Source organism: Pinus tabuliformis, chromosome 9 (genome assembly GCF_031772625.1).
Source record: "Pinus tabuliformis cultivar Carrire ecotype Pingquan chromosome 9, CPIR1, whole genome shotgun sequence".
In the NCBI taxonomy this organism is placed as follows: Eukaryota; Viridiplantae; Streptophyta; class Pinopsida; order Pinales; family Pinaceae; genus Pinus; species Pinus tabuliformis.
Window position 1 is genome coordinate 1179705147 of NC_142307.1, and position 15317 is coordinate 1179720463.

The following is a 15317-nucleotide window of genomic DNA, read 5'->3' on the forward strand; positions in this document are numbered from 1 at the left end:
TAATCTAACTTGAGTATAACTGCAATGGAAGAGTACAAATTTAAAGGAACTCTTTGTGTTTATGTTGAAATTGAGCCCAAGTGTGCTTGTCGGAATGCCATGCCTGTCTACTTTCCAACCCAAGTGTAATTTCTGAATTTGGTGCCCATTTCCCCTCCAAAACTTCAATCTCCCAAGACTGCTTCCTGTGTGTCAAAATAGGGGCAGAGAGGTCATTTTTTGAGTGTTTTTGACCTCCTGGGGACTCAAAAATTGCCCAAACTTCTTGGCCATGCACTAGCAGTCATGATCTTTCATGCCAAATCCAAAAATATAAACTTTTTGCAGTTTGGAGCTCCCTAGCAAAAGCGCGCGCCAGGTGGCGCGGCGCACAGGGAGAAAAATCATGTTTTTTGTACCAAAATTTGCCAAAATTCCAAAAATGCTCCAAATTTCTTGAAATTTAGGCTGGAGCTTCTTCATTAAGTGTTATGCTGGGCTAAAGAGGCTTCGACCAATATCTAAAGACGATCAAATTCCCTTTGCCTCTTTTGCTTCCTTATTGCGTTTCTCAATTTTGCCTTTAAATGCTTGATTTGTGCCTTGCAGACCTTGTTTCGTGCCATGTAGTGGAAAGCCATGTGTCTCAGAAAAGCATGGTCCTTGTCGGTCTTGTCCAATAGCCTCTCTAAGTGCATGTTAACTCTCTCGAGATTAGCCTCCCGATCCTCATTAATCTCTTGCTCCAATGACGTGAGTTCAATTCTTCTCCTTTGTGCAGCCTTGCGATTCTTGCGGATGTTCTGTAGCTCCATGATTGCTTGTTGATCTTCAAGTTGTTTGTTCCTCTGCTCCAAATATTTCTTGGTCCACTTATCTCTCTCCAAGTCAACGAATAAGGCTTGGATCTCTGTTTGCTGCTCCTGGATGATCTCCCTAAGCTTGGCACTTTGTGGGCCTGTATCTGTATCATCATCATGAAGGAGAATGAAGTCGGTCTCTCGTTCACCTGATGGCTCACCTGAAGGCCCCTCATACTGCATTGGCCTCTTGCCTTTGTCCTGTACCTGTGATTTTGATGGAGGAAGCGAGGCCCCTTCCACCCTGAGTGGAGATAACACTCGCTTTGCCGCTGCAAACAAATGTCCGGTGCCTCTCTGATATGTGATGAATATCGGCACACTAGCGGTCTCATGGTGCTCATACTGATGAGAAGGTCCACCATCATGCTTAACCTCTAATAATCCCCGTGAAGCTCTGAAGAAGTCACGAGAGATGAAATCATCCCAAGTGATTCCCTGTACTCCAAGCTGATGAACCACCAAAATCTTAATAAGAGCAAAATGATAGACACTGTTAAGTTGCTGCTGAGGAGTTTTGTGCTACACAAGTGTGGTCATCCTCTCTATGTTTCGGAAAAAGAAATACTGAATGTTCATCATCTGTACCCTGGTGAAATGCATGAGCAACCTGATGTGATAAGCATAGAGACGAGAGAAACGTCCCTCACAGCTGAAATATTTCATGATCAATTTCATTAGTAGAGCATATTCATCTTTCAGATATCGGAATGGGAACACTCTCTTGAGCCGCCTCAAGAAATTGGTTTTAATGTATGGCTCATAATGCTGTCGGTTAATCTTCTACTTCTTGGGCCATGGTTCTCCAATGTTCGGTATGCCGATTGCTAATGAGACAGATTCTAGTGTAAGCATGAAGGTGACATCGGCTAAGGTAGCTTGATCTCCATGTAAGTGCAGCACGAAAATACGAGCCATCTCATGATGAAATTGAACATTAGCCACCTTTTGACAAAACTCATAGCATGACTGATGCTGAAAACAAAACATGGCAAGAGGGCAGGCCTGCAATTCTGTAAGGGTGGTTGGTTCTTCTCTAACATGTCTGCCACCTTTATGAGGCCTCTGGGGTGCCTGTTCTTCCAAGGCTGAGTCACTTTGGGTTTCCACTTCACAGTCCGATGAATGCTCAGATGCCATGACTGTTGCTTTTCAACTGCCTTGGAGAAAAAGATGCTAGTGTATGAAAACTATGCTGAACTACTCTTTTTAGGGATGTATTCAAATTCTACCACCAAGGGGAAAATGCAACAAGGGACTGTTAGGAAGGAGGGGGGAAAGATGAAGAGTTTAGGGAATATTAGGATACATTTTTTTTAGGGAAATGTAGGAGGGTTTTGGGAAGTTTATCTAAGGTAGGGTTTGGGGTTTTTGCATTTGTAGAGGTGTGGAAGGGAATTGGGAATAGGAATTTAATAATTTTTAGGGATAGGGAAGAATAAAATTCAGGAGAAATGGAATAAGGGAGAAGGCCATGATGGAAAGAAAGGAAAAAATGGGATGGAGGGGGAACCTTGGTAACAAAACAATGAATTTGCAACCCTAACAGCAATTGGCTTGAGGAATTTTAGAGGTGGGGTTTGAGAGTCTTTATTTCAACCAATAGCAGCTATAAACCACCATCACATTGGCACAAAAATGAATGAAACATTACGATGGCAGTCCTACCTGGCAAATCCAAATGATTAAATGGCAATTTAGCGACGTTTTGAATGAATTTCGGGCTTTCAGGTGTATGCACCACGCCGCATACCCAATGCGCCGCACCGTCTGAGTGCGCCGCACCCGTTCAAATTTGCACTGGACAATTTCTCCCTGTTGTTGGGAAAAGTATCCATTCAGAATGCCCCTATCCCACTCTAAGGTGTGATAGTGCCTTAGCAACAAACAAGGAAAACTACTTGAGTATTTCTTCTTTATGAAATGTAAATGAGGAGGAAGGATGTAACTAACCTGTGTCTTTCGCTAGCTTGTTGATCCAATCGCTCCTCTCTTCAATGGCTCCTAGCTACTCCCTTACCGGCCCAGCTTCACCGAATTCCTGCAAGATCACAAGAGAGAGAAACTACACGAAGAAATAGATATACATTCATAAAAATCTCAAGATCAGATTAAGCTAAACATGCAAATATAACAAAACATCATTGATACACAGCATGTAGGAGAAACTCAAATAGTTTATTGATAGAATAAGAAAGTCCAAGAGGAGATACAACCAAGTGAGTTCCGATCCAGCATCTACCTCCCAGCAAAGGAATCCCTTCCTCTCCTCCAACAAAGCATAAATCACCCAATGTACTAATCTCAATCTCAAACCAACAGCAATTCTCTGCAAAGTACAAAATTCCAACCTCTGGATCTCTAGGATGAGGGATCCATATATAGATGTAAGCAGAGAGGATGAGTCAGCTTATGTTTTGACTTGTGGCTTCTCTCTGTCAGTTCTTGCTTCCACTTGGAGACTGAGAGCCTCTTACTCATCACTGGTCGAATTCAGTGAGGCAAGTGTCATTGGAGAAGATTCTGGAAGCTTCCATGGTCTTTCCACCTCGTTGAATGACTCTGCCACTTGTCCTTTCCCGCTCAACGCACCTGGGTAGTGCATTCAAGTGCGTTGCAACGCACCTAGACAGTGTACTGGGGTGCTTTGCAACGCGGGCAGCTAGTGGAGCACTTGAATTGATCCTGAATTGACTGTTTCTGAGTGGTTTTTGGTGGAGAACTTCTGGGAGAAGCTGTCATTGGTTGACCTTGTTCCTTTAGGAGCTGTAACATCATCTTTAGGGACTTTGGATCCCTTGGATTATGGACATTTCATGCTTATAGCTGTAAGGCACAAAAATGTCTATAACAGTTGCCCCCTAAAGTATGAGGTCGTTTATCGGGTGAAATGCTTTATTAGGAGGATCCGAAGTTCATTCAATGCTGGGAAGAGACCTGTAATAAGATACAATACAATACATTACTTTTCATATTGTTTTCATGATCTAGCTGAGGCGGGCATTCCCATGCTCAGCTTTATAAATTCATTTTTATGTACATAGGACAGAAAATCGTCTAATGGTAGACTGATGATTCTGATGAAATCATCATCCTTTTGGTAGGATGATTATCTGTTCTGCAGTGCTGTACATGTCAATGTCTTTATTTTTCCTGAATATATATCACAGCCCGGATAGATGAAACTAGATCCGGGGTCTTCAATCTCGTCCGATCTTCACTCTAAGTACAAGTCGATCCATGTGAGAAATGTTTTGAAGTCGAACATGGAAAGACATCGCTTGATTACCAGTCAATGATGTAAACTGTTAACAAGCGCGAGAGGAATCACCGATAATGATAATGACCCTCAAGGTACTGCAGTACAATTCACGTGGTGTGAATAGAGGACTTGGCGTCGAACACCATGCAAAATCTTTCGGTCGAAGGTCATTGATGTATACCTGTCGCCGAAAGTGAGAAACTTGCCATTGAGGCATGCAAGCTTCAAAGTACTGAAGGGGGTGTTCCTAGATCAACTTCTTGGATAATGAGCTGATGTCGACAAGAAGCGATCTGTCAAAGGAGGGCCTTAATGTATCCCACATCAGTGACAACGATCTGATGATATATGGTTCAGGGTGGCGGTCATGAAAGAATGAAGTATAATGTATGGTAGTGGATGGGACACGGTTGACTTCTCTGGATGACTTCTCTTGAACATATCGGCGACACTTATGTGATGGATTGGTAGCATTTACCCCAAAGGTGGATGGTATGGCGAGACCATGGTGATGTGACCGGTGAATGAAACAACCCAACCCGACTCAGGCACGGAGTGGAAGTGTCATGTTCAAGAGCGACTTGCTACCAATAAAGGTTCTTTGAGTTTCTTCCCAATTTTTCCCCAGTCATTGCTAACCAGTACCTCTTTATTTTTGTCAAGCTTGAGGAGGATAACATATGCTTGTTCTATAATTTTCCCTTCGGGCAAACCCATCGCTATGTTTTAACGAGCCTAGCGATAGTGAAACTCGTTCTCGTCTAATGACAAGTTTGTCGCTATTAATCTTTTTAACGAGTCTAACGACAAAGATAACTCGGTCCTTTTCATTTTTAGAGAGTCTGAAAAGGTACGTAAAGTTAACTCCGAAAGTCCTTTTTCGTCATCTAATCCCTTAAGTCCGAAAAAGTATAAAACAATACAGAAGGGATGAATTTTCGATAGTTTTAACGAGCCGAACAAAACAAGCGCTCGATCTTTTTGTGCAATAATCCCTCAGGTCCAAAAAGATTAAAATCTAGAGGAGGGATAGCTCTTCCGGTCGCTTTAACGAGCTGGAAGGACAAAACTTGGAAATCTTTTCATATTTTACGAGTCAGATGAAAAGAGCTTAAAGAAGACTCGTCTTTTGAGGGAACGAGTGATAAAAATGGGTAGCAGCTGATTCCAGGTAAGGGTTGGAATTTTCCAAGCACGGCAGTGTCACAAGGATGGCTAGTGAAATCACTCTTCGCAGCTGTTCCCCAAAATGGGTAAACAATCAAATGGAGGTGAATGATCGGCCAATGGAAAAGTGGAGGTGACGGTGCAAACACGACCAAGGCTTTAATGGCTGATAAAATTACATTCACGGTGGTTATTTACCGGAGGGTAGTTCATTTTTTAACGAGCTTAAACGCGGATTGAAACACTTTCTCGATCTTATGTTTATTTTTTAACGAGCATGAACTATGTGCTAAAACTGCTCGATTAATCCAGTCATATGATAAGAATGTCTCATGTAAGATGCCATTTTTTATGGAGCTTGCACCTTACAAAGCTTTGCTCTGGCATCCTTTCTTTATGCAAGTTAGGAAACGATTAACCCAAAAACAGATAAATAACCGCTCTTTGCTTGCACTCCAAAAGGTTTGCATGCCCCCAGGTATAAAACAGAGTTTCAAGGTTAGCTCTACTTCACTTCCGCCAAAACAATTGTTTTACCGAGAGAGGCCTACCTCTTTCAGGTTACCCAAAGATTGTTCTGTTAATCTTTCAAACAAAAAACTTCTTCGGCGATGTCTACCGAGATAAACAAAGGTGAGTGACAACGAGCGCCAAACACATAACTTTGACAAAAGAATCTTATTCTAGAATAACCCCTCTTCCAAGACGGACGGGGTATAGACTAGTCATATTCTCCCGCGGAAACCTACCCTATACCCAAATTTTTCCTGCCGAAGCAGACCAGGACGCATGCCCCCTGGGTTCCAGTCATATCCCTCTGAATTACTCGCGCTCATCGGGAGGACGGACCGTGGGTTGAGACATTTCTTGCGTGAAGAGACCATTTAGGGATGGTATATGACTATTTGCGATGCGTGATCCAGGAAATGAAAGCTGGCCCACGAGCTTGACCACTCTTCCTTCGTGCGGAAAACACATTACTCTAAAGAGTGAGGAGACGATGGCTCCCATGCAATATATATAGTCTCTTCCAAGGAGTAGGTTATAATCCAAGGGTCCTTGAACGACCATCACGTTCATTTGAACAGTCTTCCCTTTCAATGTTATGGGCACATTGGGGAGGATCCCTAAAGGTCGACTGGTTCCTTTATCAAAGCCTGTCAGATTTCTCATTTCAGGCAAAAGCGCTGGCGAACCAAGCGCTTTCCAATCAATAGAGGAAAGGATACTCACAGATGCCCCCTCATCAATGATGGTGCCAGCCATGACCATTCTGTATATTTGGACGATAATTCTGAATGGTATGCTTGCTGGCAAACGGGGTCTGCCTAGTTGGTTCCAGTCGAAGGAGACAACTAGGTTGCTTGGTGGTGGGACCGAGTAGACGGCCGGGTATCGCTCTGACGAACTTCCTTCCTGCGATAAAGGAATGGGGGGATTGCCCCCGTGCTCGTCGGAGTCTGTGTTGATGAAGAGAATTTGGACGGTGTCATCCTTATTCTCCTCAGTGAGTGTGTCATTCGAAGATAAATCCTCTGAAGGCAAGACCGGGTCAACTGCCACCTCGACCTTTTGACTTTCGTCGGGTATGGATTCAGTTGGCTCATCTTCAATGACCGGCGCTTCAGCTGACCACTTGAGCGGGCCAGCTGGATTCTCAACTAACGAAGGACTTGGCAAGAGCTTCTTATATCCAAGAAGGAGTCGTAACGGTGAAACCAGACGATCATCCAAGACTCTTTTAGCCTCGTCTAAGAAGGGACAATGGTGGATGGCGTGATTGCCTTCACACAGTTTACAGGGAGATCTAGCTCTCCCTTTTTGTCCTGGGACTTCACTTTCGCTAGTTGACGGTGTGCTTTCAACATGGCTATCAGAGGTTGACGCCACCGGATTGTGCAAATGGGGAGACCAGTCCCTTAGTATCCGAGGGATGCAGGGACAATCTCTGTGAAAGTGGTCTCCCTTGCATATGACACATGGCGATTTAGGCCTAGTCAGTGCTGTGTGTGGATTTTCGTTAGACGACACTCGTTTGCCCCCAGTCGCTTTTGGCTCCTTCTTCTTCTTCTCTTTCTTCTTCTTTTCCTTCTTCTCCTTAGGAACTTGGTTTCTAATTTTACCAGTTCCGTCAAGCGAAGAGGAAGGGAGAGAGGAAGAATTAGAGGAAGTAGAAGGCTGGTGGGTAACTCTGGACTGGTCTAACTGCTGATTCGACTGTTCAGGAATAGTGGTGTTCTGAACGACATTGGTTGAGAAGAGCCAGACCGGCAAGCCAATTGTCAGTCCTGGAAGCGACAATGTGGCCATATGGGGCGCACCAACATATCCCCAAGAGGAGAAGGGACTAGGATTTCCACCAAGGGGAATTCCTTGGTTGGTAGGCTCCATTTTCTCAACCTAAAGATCAACGCAGGAAAAAGGGTATGAATATTCCGTTTAAAATAAATTTTAACGACGCTTGGACACAACTTGCTTTTTCAATTTTAAAGAGTCGAGAAAAAGCAAAAGATGACTCTAGTCGCCTTCGATGTTTTAACGAGCCCGAAGTGACAAATGCTCGGATGGACTTTTTCCGTTATAGAGTCTGAAAAAGGCCAAAAGGAACTGCTCTGGAGTTCTAGGTAGAGGGTGTGCCAAACTTTTCGCAAAACCGCAGAATACTTTTTAAGGTACGGGCGGTCAATCTTCCCGAATGCTGTGTTCAGTGCATTGCGATCAGTAGGGTGGCCGACACGGCTTCCTATGGATAAAGGTTTTATGCCTATAGGGGTCTCCCAATATATACTCGACGGTACGTGGGAGCACAATCCGTACTGGCGCTTATCGTCTCTTAGGAGGAATCACCCAACCATCAGCGAGATCGACCGTCACCAGGTTTTACGACGCCGAAACACGTCTCTAGCCTAGACCTCTATGTTGTGCATTAAGTTACAAAGCGTTGTTAAGTTCATTCAATTTATTTTAGGTTGATCTTTCTTAGAAGTTTGCCTTTTTGGATCACCACGAGATGTATATACAATTCCTAAATGCAGTCTAAAGATGATAAGCAAGCATTTATCTCTTTTCAACAATGAAAATCCTAGCTACAAGGGGAAAAGAAAGACACAATCTTTTCTCAAAGAGCAAAGAGCACACTGTAAATGCACTTTTCCTAAATCAAACCATACAAACTATCAATATGCAAATTCACAAATGCATGTATTTGTTTTCACTTTCTTAATATTGATGCCTAAAAAGAAAGTTGTTGTACAAATTTGAATTCGATTTCAAGTGAAAACACAAACAAGTTTCTTTTTGAAATCAAAAAGACGATTACGACACTTTATGATTTTGAAGTAAACACTTGTTTCGACACTAGAAATTCATAAATTCAAACCAAAAGACAAAAGTAAAAGCGCAATCAACTGTCAACAACAAACAAACTTACTCCTAAGATCAAAACGACACTTACGACAGGTCTAGATCTAAGGGCGACAGTATGACTAGTTTACTTTTGTAATGGGAAACTGCAAATGATGTAACAAACACACAAAAACAAATACAGTTTCTTTTATACAACTGAGGTGGAATTAAGTCAGAGAAAAGGGGTTTTCAGATAGGTACACACACTGATAACAGGCTGCAAAAAATAGAGATAAAACTGAACACAAGGATGCAAAGAACCACAGCTGCACAAGGCAAAGGTTGATCAGCGCACCTGCAGAACAGAGAAACTGAATTGCAGCGCAGGTAGCCCTCTCGGGACCTGCATTGAAATGCAGAGTCTCTTCACAGAGCCTGCGCTGAAGCAGAAACGAGAATTGTCTCTGGGTTCTGGGTCACGGTTTGCAGTCTGATCTGAGGTTTTTGGCCGGATAAAAGCTATCAATTAGGTACAATTAGAAGGATGATTTAAAGGAGGACTAAGAGCTATCACAAAGGGCAGTTAGAGCATTTGTGGATCAGCTTGTTCAGATCATAAACAGGCCCAGTGAGTGGACTAGAGTGGCAGATCTCTACTTTGCATTTGTAAATGGAAAATGCAGTTCGATTCAACACTCCTAAGTTTATGAGAAAAACAACAATAGAAACACAAATAAACTAACTAGATACGATCCCCAGCGGAGTCGCCAATTTGTTGTTGGGAAAAGTATCCATTCAGAATTCCCCTATCCCACTCTAAGGTGTGATAGTGCCTTAGCAACAAACAAGGAAAACTACTTGAGTATTTCTTCTTTATGAAATGTAAATGAGGAGGAAGGATGTAACTAACCTGTGTCTTTCGCTAGTTTGTTGATCCAATCGCTCCTCTCTTCAATGGCTCCCAGCTCCCTGCTCCCTTACCGGCCCAGCTTCACCGAATTCCTGCAAGATCACAAGAGAGAGAAACTACACGAAGATATAGATATACATTCATAAAAAGCTCAAGATCAGATTAAGCTAAACATGCAAATATAACAAAACATCATTGATACACAGCATGTAGGAGAAACTCAAATAGTTTATTGATAGAATAAGAAAGTCCAAGAGGAGATACAACCAAGTGAGTTCCGATCCAGCATCTACCTCCCAGCAAAGGAATCCCTTCCTCTCCTCCAACAAAGCATAAATCACCCAATGTACTAATCTCAATCTCAAACCAACAACAATTCTCTGCAAAGTACAAAATTCCAACCTCTGGATCTCTGGGATGAGGGATCCATATATAGATGTAAGCAGAGAGGATGAGTCAGCTTATGTTTTGACTTGTGGCTTCTCTCTGTCAGTTCTTGCTTCCACTTGGAGACTGAGAGCCTCTTACTCATCACTGGTCGAATTCAATGAGGCAAGTGTCATTGGAGAAGATTCTGGAAGCTTCCATGGTCTTTCCACCTCGTTGAATGACTCTGCCACTTGTCCTTTCCCGCTCAACGCACCTGGGTAGTGCATTCAAGTGCGTTGCAACGCACCTAGACAGTGTACTGGGGTGCTTTGCAACGCAGGCAGCTAGTGGAGCACTTGAATTGATCCTGAATTGACTGTTTCTGAGTGGTTTTTGGTGGAGAACTTCTGGGAGAAGCTGTAATTGGTTGACCTTGTTCCTTTAGGAGCTGTAACAACATCTTTAGGGACTTTGGATCCCTTGGATTATGGACATTTCATGCTTATAGCTGTAAGGCAAAAAAATGTCTATAACACTTCCAGTGCGTCGTGCCTCTCCAGTGCATCGCGCCACCTGTTCTATGCACTGCGCCTACCAAGTTTCCTCCAACTTCACCCAAAATGCGCACTTGCTCACCCAATTTCTTTGAAATGTTACCTCTTTACTCTTGGCATTCAAAATGACCTTAACCCTCATGGAGAAATCTTTATAAAGACATGGAGACATGGTTTTGATTTTTGATTCTGCAAAACCCATTTTTATAATGTTTGACATTGGCACTTTTTCACACTTTAATGCAACTCTGTTTTTCACACTTCCTTTTTGATTTTTCACTGAAATGATGAAAAAAAAATTGGCAATTTTTTGCAAGGATAGCTGACATGGAATTTGGCAAAGGAGACCAGGGTTGTGCCTGAGGATTTGAAAAACTGAAAACTTTGAAAATTATTACAAAAGGAAAAAATGTTTGAATTTTCTTCAAAACATCGTTTTGAAGAAAAATCATAATCCATCCATGCGATGATGAAAATCTTTCAATGACGACTTTGTAAGAACCTCCCTCTGGCCTACAGGCATTATTAGACACTTTAACAACTCAATTTGTGAAACCCTAGACCTAGTGACTGAAAATAACTCTTGTTGATAAAAAGACATGAAAACTTGATTTTGATGTACAGACCTGAGCCAGCAGTGCAAAGCATGAGGGGGATGAATGACAAAGCCCTTCCGTCAGATTATGGAATGCCCCTAGCGGAATGCAACTGAGTGAAACGAGCAAGACACCTAAAAATGAAATGCAAAAAGAGTGTTGATCTCTGATGGAGGGATGACCAGACCGACTCTAATATTGGCTCCAATGGGGATGGTAGCTCCTTGGAGGTGCCAAGAACGGTAGATCTCTGGGAGAGCTAGAAAGTTCCTTCGTCCATTGGGCTATGGAGTCATTATTTCGACAAACAACACAAGGCTCTGACTCAATTTATTTGACTGAAACTTGACACAAAATGACTCGATGATGAAACTGAAATGACTGAAAAACTGACTTGACAAACCAAACATAAATGACTTATGACTGACTTAAAACAAAAGCTTTTGAAAAAGGTAGCCGCCCATCAAGATTTGAAATCATGATGAAAACCACCTGTGTTTCTTACAAAACAATATACCATCAAACTATATCAAAATGCCAATGCAACCAATCAAGCAGATGCCTTCTTGATTGATTCTCCTGATCAGATCTTCTGGTCAACAATGAATACTGGTAACTGGGCATCCAAAAACACAGTTGAACATGATCTCCTTCATCACTGAATACTGCAATAATCACCTTAACTGCTGACTGCAACAAATCTGCCATTGGATCCTTAAAAACATGAAGATTTACCAACTGCTGAAGAAACAAGGTATCTTTTTCTTTTGATTCTAGTCTTTCTTCATAATGTACTTCAGTAAAAATGTGTTCCTGGTCCTTAAATAATTCTGAACAAGTAGATGAGCAGATTTCCTCTTCAAATAACATTTCATAACATGAAACATAAGAAGAAGAATCTGAAATGGCATCCTGAATGGTCTCATCTTTGGTAGTCTGACTATATTGTAGATCATCTTCATATGATATGATAGCTGGATTCTCATTACATTCATCAACCATGAGAAAAGAAACTTCAAATATTTCTTGATACTCAACACTATCATTGCTATCATTTACCATAAACGCATCCCAAGGAACTTTTTCACTTACTTGAACGAAGACCACATCTTGTTTTTGTTTATGAACTGACTGGATTACCTCTTTATGAAGGCTTTGTTTTGATGACATGAGAACGTTTGGATTCATAACTCTATCTTCTTTATTCCAGATGATTTCAACAGCAGAGTTCTCCTCCATGGGATTCAGTATAAGGTATTCTTGGTCATCACAATCTGAATCTGGATCTGAAATGGCTGACTTAACATTATCACTTTCTGATTTCGAAACTTAACTTCCCTTCATGTTGTTTTCTTCTATGGACAGATCTGAAATGACACTTTTTCTTTCATCACTTTCAGCTATATGGACATCTTCAACCTGCTGATCTACAAAGCTATTGACAGGACTGTCATCCTTTTCAGAAGAGGAAAAAGTTCCACCATCACCTTCTGGATCATGTCCACACTGCAGATCTGCATTAACTTGACCTGGAACATGACCGTTCAAGAGTTGATCTATCTCGTCTTCAGACAGAGGAGATAATACTTTTTGTTTTCTTCTGCTCAAACAGTGATTGTCTTCATTAATTTCAAGTGAAGGAGTGTACAAATTTTCCTCATATTGTTGATCTATTTCATGTAATTCTTGTTGGCTGTCAAAATGCAAAATTCCTTCATCTTCCGCCGTACTAAGATCTTGATCCTACTGTACATTTTCCTGATCATCTTGATAAGTATCACTCTCTTTATGCCGCTGGAATGGATTTTTGTACAGGGCTTCCATGATTTCATCATCCATGAAGTCATCATCTTCATAAACTTTCTCAAGATTTTCAATAAAACTATGAACATGGCTACAATAGTCCCGAACTAAAGCCAAGGATGGATATGATTCTTTATACCTTTCAAAGAATATTGCATGAAAATATTTTAAACCATAAATAGACATTGGTGGAAAACTTTCATACCAAGATCGGGCTTCGTCTTCCAGAGTAGCCATAAATAGTTTCATCAAACAGTCTTCAAGAAAAGTGATCATTAATTTACACACATGAATGTGAAATTTCACCAGATGAAGAGCAGCATCATTACCTTCCGCATTTCTGAACATAGGCAAATTCTTTGACCAATCTACCTTGGGCATTTTATTTAGAAAACCTGGGATATGATCTCGGCTCATGGGAGCGTATCTTCTTGAAACCCGATCCATCTTGAAAGCCTTAAAGCTACTAATCTTCTTGCATTGGAGTCACCATGAAGCATTGATTTCTGGATTTTTCAGTGAATGGAGTCGCCAGGTGAATGATTTCAGCGTTCTTATGTCTGATCGTTGTCCACCATCAACAATCAGATATGAACTTGATACATGTACTGGGTCAATTAACAAGTTAGATGTCACGTTTACAAGCTAGACTGGAGATTGACTGAAGCAGTGTTTATCTACTTCCGCTAATGCAAAGCAAAAGCGTTTCGAAGGCTACCTGGCATAACTTCAGGCTCCGTCTGTAGCTTATAAAACAAATGACATTAACAAGCAAACCATTTTCTTCCCCAGTATGGTCGCCACTATGTTAGAGCCTAGATTTGTCTCAGGCTGAAAAGACAAGGTTCTAGGTCCACATCAAACCATGCTTAGCCTCGTAGCTAGCCCTATGAGGATAGGAGAGGGCTCTCTCCGGGTTGATCTCGGAAAAGATAATCGATGGGGCTCGAGATGACTACAATAAAAGCTATTTTAGGCTAGGTATGAAGTACAAAGGTTTGATTTGATTTTTTGGGGGTTTTGTGTTGAAAACAGGGAAAGGAAAATTGGGCTCGGGGATGAGGCACAGTTTCTGCAGAGTTCTAATTGGGGCAAGGAAGGCAATCGTTTTGATGCTTTAAAGTGAGTGAATGGATAGATAAGACTGGTGAGGAGCTAAGGAGAGCAAGAGAGTCTCAAGAATTCTCCTTAAACATATGAAAACATGGAAATTTAAACAAATTCAAAGGCAGAGCATAGCAGTTAATGGATTCTACCTTAATCACTCATTTGTTCAAATTCAAAAGAAGAGACAGGAAAATGATATACATAACACTAATGAACTTACAATTACGTATAGAAGCACACCATCAAAATATAAAGCCACATGGATCCCAAACAGTGCTGCAAAACCCTAGTCTTTCCTTAGCCAAAAATGCAGAGATAGAATGTACAATGATATGCCAAAGCAATCCCTAGTGTCCAACCCTGAAAATGACTTAGAAATTACATGATATAGACTAGCCCAACCAATTCCCTTAACTCTAGGGGTCGAGCTCATCATTATAGGAGCTGTTTCAACCAATTCTAAACAAAGCACTAAAATCTAGGCAATCAAAACAACTTGCCTCTATAAGGTAGGAAACTAATTCATTCATTAAATTTTCACTTTTTAGTGAATGAATCCTCTAGAACAAGTAAATAAGTGCCAAAATTACATCATGTTTATCCAATTACATCAAGATAGATCAAAAAATACATCACAAATCAAAACTAGTCAAACTGGCCGAATTTCTGAGCTGGAAGGTGAAAAATTGAGCAAAAATTCTTTGTGCGCCACGCTAATTTCTCTGTGCATCTTGCCGCTTTGAGGCTGAGTTTGAGGCACTTCCTGAAGTCCAAATTGAGCCAAAGTGTTCTTTTTGGAAAGCCCTACCTGTCTACTTTCCAACCCAAGTGGAATTTCTGAATTTGGTGCCCATTTATCCCTCTAAAACTTCAATCTCCCAAGACTGCTTCCTATGTGTCAAAATAGGGGCAGGGAGGTCATTTTTTGAGTGTTTTTGACCTCCTGGGGACTCAAACCTTGCCCAAACTTCTTGGCCAAGCACCAGCAGTCATGATTTTTCATGCCAAATCCAAAAATATAAACTTTTTGTAGTTTGGAGCTCCCTAGCAAAAGCGCGCGCCAGGTGGCGCGGCGCACAGGGAGAAAAATCTTGTTTTTTGTACCAAAATTTGCCAAAATGCCAAAAATGCCCCAAATTTATTGAAATTTGGGCTGGAGCTTCTTCATTAAGTGTTATGCTGGGCTAAAGAGGCTTTGGCCAATATATGAATGATCAAGCTCCCTGTGCCTCTTTTGCTTCCTTATTTCCTTTCTCAATTTTGCCTTTAAATGCCTGATTTGTGCCTTGCAGACCTTGTTTCGTGCCATGTAGTGGAAAGCCATGTGTCTCAGAAAAGCATGGTCCTTGTCAGCCTTGTCCAATA